At 54.6% G+C, this 5,187-nt stretch overlaps 1 protein-coding gene across 1 annotated transcript in view; it reads left to right on the forward strand.

The window, feature by feature from the left end:
• The first annotated feature begins 4,855 nt into the window (after positions 1-4,855).
• The window catches only part of NR3C1 (nuclear receptor subfamily 3 group C member 1), a 58,379-nt gene continuing 58,047 nt past the window's right edge, over positions 4,856-5,187 (forward strand). The window contains exon 1 of the mRNA XM_057384654.1: positions 4,856-5,070. The gene's annotated coding sequence lies outside the window, so the exon portion shown is untranslated. The remainder of the gene's footprint in view (positions 5,071-5,187) is intronic.

Raw genomic sequence — 5,187 nt, forward strand, 5'->3', positions numbered from 1 at the left:
TAGGTGTGAGTCCCTGCGTGGAGCCCTCTGCAATGGATCTGCCATGCTGGAACCCCTGGGAATTCCAGTTTTCCTGGGAATGCACATCTGTGCCCACTGGTTCCCAGCACCTTGGGGGTTAATTTGCCCCTTGGCAGCACCATCACCACCCCAGCATTCCAAACCAAACAAAGGCACTCCCAACACTGCTCTCCATCATTTCTGCTTGCCTGGCTCCTTACACATGGCAATTCATGGGGCTGGCCCAGGACTGGTGAGCCAGGTCAGGCTGATTTACCTGTCCAGGTAATTCCTACCTGTCCCAAAGGACAGCTGAGCCAGGGTGAGCCCGAGAGCTCCCACACAGCCATGGGCTCTCTGTAACACAGGAGCCCCTACAACCCTCCCACCCATGCTTTGGTGATGCCCAGGCTCCACTSAGATCTGTGTGCCACTTGGCTACTGGATTTCACCAGGCATTGTGCTGCAGGAAAAAATAGGACTGCAATCAAAGGTGGTTCTCTTCTYGCAGGCATCCTGTAATTAGCTCAAGTTTTCTTTTTTTTCATAAAGAGGTCTTGATGCATAAACCAAAAGTTTCCTCTTCCTTGCATGTTGCTGCCAGATGTTTTTGCAAAGCTTCAAAACAACTAAGTTGTTTGTGTGTGCTTGCACATGACTTCACCCCAAGCCTGTCACAAAGTGCTCCTCGTCATCAATTAACCCAATTAATCCCTCTCTCTCTTCCCCCACGTTTCTGACCAGTGCATTTCACTCTGTCTGTCCCAGCACTTTGGAGTTTCAGCCCTTTGTYRCAGATCCCACAGRAATGGGAYGAGCTCCAAGGTCCCTTCCAACCCAGGCCATTCCGTGATCCTTTAAGGGGAAGGAAAAAAGGGATTTGAAATGAAGCAGCTCAATACCTGCAGAGAGGAAGGAGCTGGAAGGGCAATGGCATCAGGAGGAACTGCAGAGCAGCTCATGGAGAGGTGAAGGACCTGGTGGGAAATCAAAGCACTAAACAGAGCACAACAGACAAGGGCTACCATGGGAAATACATGAAAAAGCACAAAAAATACCAAGATATTAATCTGAGGAGGAGGTGGGAGGGCATGGCACAGCCTCAGGCTCTGACTGACCACAGCTAATGGCAAAAGCACACTTGGACTGAGCTCAGACCCCGAGTTCCCCCACCAAACACGTGCGGGATGCTGTGATGTCCTGCTGGAGAAGCAGCAGCTCCTGAGCTGTGGAGCCACAGCTGGGGAACATCCTCATCCCATTTTGGCTTCCCTATTGCAAAACGATTGACAGGCTGCAGGCCCTGGCCRAGGGACTCTGATGGATATTCAAGAATTAAGCAGAATTACTCACAAGCTGATAGGAARCAAAACTGAGCTCCTTACAAGGCAACCAAGATCTTCAAAGATTTGGCCTTGGAAGAGCATTAGACACTGGGCATGTCACTGCCCTTTTGTGAGAGACAGCAGATTGCAGAGGGAGGAGCAGCTTTTCCTATAAAGCTCTGCTTTACACRAGCTGTCTGTGGCACAACTGTGGAATTGATATTTCATAGGAAAAGGCAACACTACCCTTATTTTTGGAAGTACTTCCAAGTAGGCTTAAGGACTTTATGAGTTGCTGTGTGTGGATTCCATGCAGCCTTTATTCCATAAGTGCAAATTCTCATCTTTCCCCGTGTGACTCCACATCTGCACTGCCTGTGCCTCACACTCTGCACGCTCCTGTCACAGATGTGACAGATCCCCTCATTTCCAGGTGCCCCCACTGTCCATGCTGACCCCAGGGAGGTTCATCTGGCAGCCACAGGAGTTTTCTTTGGTGACTCAGATGTTCTTTCTGACCTTTGGAATGCTGTACACAAAGCTCAGAGTGGCTCCTGCTTCTATGAATTGCCCGATCTCCTCTTTGAGAGCCATAATTATGTTTTAATGATTTAATAATATTCTCCACTTCTGTATTTTAATGTCTATATTTAGTGTTTGTTAAGGTCAAGGCTCGTTATCTCTGCAGTATTATTACATTGTGGCATAGGAATGTGCAGTCATTTATAGATTTTTGGAAATCTGTAGTATGGCAATTGGCACTGCCCTCCCTGTGGCTCCCCAGGATTCTGGGGGTGCTGAGCTCCCACCAAACCTGCAGCTACTTGAAAAAAAAAATCACAAGTTTGTTGAAGCCCAACTTATTTCATGCATTTTTATAAACTAGCAAAGATGAGTTGTATTTWACCCTGGCCATCATCACATAACACATTTTAAGTTGTTATGCTCTGGGTATATATTGATGTTGTAAAACAGGCAGAACACGCAGCTTATCAGGCTGTGCATTACATTTATTTTTACAGGGTAGGGGTGTCCTAGGGAACGTTTCTGTCTGAAGGAGAGGGAAGTTGGGTTGTTCAGCCCCAGAGGACAACTGTGTGAGACCACAGAGGTTTGTGCAGCACYAGGGGAGCCTCAGGCACAGGAGAGCCCCTCCATCACTGCCCCGGGAGCGCTCCGGGCTCCTTCTGGCTCAGCCCGTTTGGAGATGGAGAAAGGAAAATCAGTAACATTCTTTTCCCAGTTTTACAGAGCGAGGCAGAAAACATCTGCCATTCTGCTCCGTTCAATACTAACCCTTTCAGAGGGGTCAGATCCCGGGGGCAGAACCCTTGCGGGTGCGGCATTGTGCAGACCCGGAGCGCCTCCAGCGCGGGTGGAGCTGCGGATCCAAACTCAGAGGATCCCCAAAACGGCTTTGGGCAGAGTCCTGCTGCTCTGAGCAGCGAGGGGGAACAGCCCTGGGCAGGGGAACGGGAACAGCCCCGGGCTGAGCGCTCTGCCTGCCCGAACACCCCGGGACAGCCGGAGCGAGCTCTGCCCTCCGCTCCCGCTGCGGAGCTGAGACCCGGGCTGATGCTGGGGGACAAATCCACAGAATCACTGAATGTTTGGGTCGGAAAGAACCTCAAAAGTCACCTCACTCTCACTCCCTCTCCCGGGCAGGGACACCTTCCAYTGTCCCAGGCTGCTCCAATGTCCAACCTGGCCTTGGGCACTGCCAGGCATCCAGGGGCAGCCACAGCTGCTCTGGGCACCCTGTGCCAGGGCTCCCCACCCTCACAGGGAACAACAAAAATCTGTATAATAATCTAAAACTGGGTCCTTTTGGATCAAAGATGACATTAAGATACAGAATTATCCATTAGAGAAGGAGTGTCCTACCCATTAGTGCACAAAACCAGCTGTAATTAACCATCTGAACGGCTGTTTATAAACAGATGTTCTCATCGAAATGTCTTAGAAATAAACAGCTTTGTTATTCCCGTTTCCCCAAACTACAGAAGGAGCTACAGCTCTCCTCCACAGGCTGATATTCTCCCACATGTACCCGAATATTTAGAGGCAGGAGAGGTCCCCAAAAGCAAGACAGTTTCTGCAGCAGAACCTTCACAGGGCAATAGTGTAAATTTTCCAGGTTTAGTCCCTGGAACACTTTAGGATTTAATGCTTTGAGAGACATCGTTGCCTTTACAGAACAGCCAGGACCTCTGCAACACCCCTGCACTGGTGACAGAGGTTTCACAGGATCTGTGAACACTCTGACTTCTGCTATTCCGGTTCCCTCGCATAGGAAGAAGAGTTTCCTGAGAGCTGTAAATCCATTGCATCATCCMAAATGCACCACAGTTTTGAGGGCTGCTTTAAACACATCTTTCAAAAATGGGGAAGAGCTATGATTTGTAGAACTCTTTTTCATACTTGTGGGGAAAAAGACTAATGTTAAGCTAACATTGTGTGCATGTGTTTTGCATTTTAAAAGTAAAACAACAGCTTCCAAAAGTCAATGTGGTCTGGAAAAAGCTTATGACTTACATAAAAAAAAAAAAAAAGAAAGACGGCACATAATTGTGCTGTAAAATCTGATCATCTTGTCCAACGCCCTGCCAAGGCAGGTTCACCTGGAGCAGGTCACAAAGGAACACATCCAGGGGCTTTGGGATGTCTCCAGAGAGGGAGACTCCGCATCCTTCCTGGGCAGCTGTTCCCGGACCCTGCCACCGGCCGTGGAAGGAACTTCTTGCTCACGTTGAGGTGGAACTTGCCATGTTTGAGGTTATTGCTCCTCGTCTGTCACTGGCAGCACTGGACAGAGGCTGGCACCATCCTCTGGCATCCCTGGAGATGTTTGTAGGGATTGACGGGACCCCCTCAATCTCCTCCGGACTATCCCAGCCCAACTCCGGCAGTGTCTCCTCCATCAGGAGGGTGCTCTGGACCCCTCAACACCTTCGTGGCCGCAGCTGGACCCTTTCCAGCAGCTCCTCGTGTCTCTGGTACCTCGCAGAGCGGAGCCTGGAGCTGGACACGGGCTGCAGCCGTGCCTGCGCCGGGCGGAGCGGGAGCATCGCCGCTGCCGTGCCCTGCCCTGCCCGGGCCCGCTGCACTTTCCCCGCTCGGCCAACAGGTCGCACCGTTCCCCCTTGGCTGGGGCTGCCCCGGAGCCGGGCGGGCGGCGGGGCCGGAGCCGGGCACAGCACGGCACAGCACGGCACGGCACAGCAGAGCAGAGCAGAGCACAGCAGAGCAGAGCCGAGCCGGGCCGGGCCGAGCCGGGCCGGGGCGCGGAGCAGGCGGCAGCCGCGGCCGCCCCTCGCCGAGCCCGCGGTCTCCACTCCCTCTCCACGTCGGGGAGGCGGAGGGAGCGACAGAGGGAGGGGAAGGGGAGGAGGCGGCCGCCGCCGTCCTCCATTTTGTGGCGGGGGCAGAACCGCGGAGCGCGGCGCTGCCCGGCGGAGGGACGGGGCGGGGAGCGCGGGGGGGCGAGCACCGGCAGGCAATTAGCGCTAATTAGCGGAGGGGGCGCCGCGGCGGCGGGCGGGGACGGGTCAGGGTCTGGGGCCCGCGGGAGGAGCAGCGGCAGCGGCCGGAGCGGCAGCAGGAGCGGGAGCTGCGGGGGGAGCGGTGCCGCCGCGTTCGCGGCCCCCGGAGGGGCGGCTGTTGATCCCCCGGCCGGCTGCCGCCCCCGCCGCGGGTGCCATGGCCCTGGGCGGCTGAAGAGCCCCAGCGCCCTCCCCGGGACGAGGTAAGGGCGGCGGGGGTCCCGCGGGGTGCTGCCTTCCCCCCGGGTACTTGGCGAGGGGGGTGGCGGCGGTCCCCGCAGGAATGCCCGGGGCGGGGGGAGCTGAGCCGAGCCGAGCCG

Source organism: Malurus melanocephalus, unplaced genomic scaffold, assembly GCF_030028575.1.
Source record: "Malurus melanocephalus ecotype Western Australia unplaced genomic scaffold, MMel_1.1 scaffold_730, whole genome shotgun sequence".
Taxonomy (NCBI): domain Eukaryota; kingdom Metazoa; phylum Chordata; class Aves; order Passeriformes; family Maluridae; genus Malurus; species Malurus melanocephalus.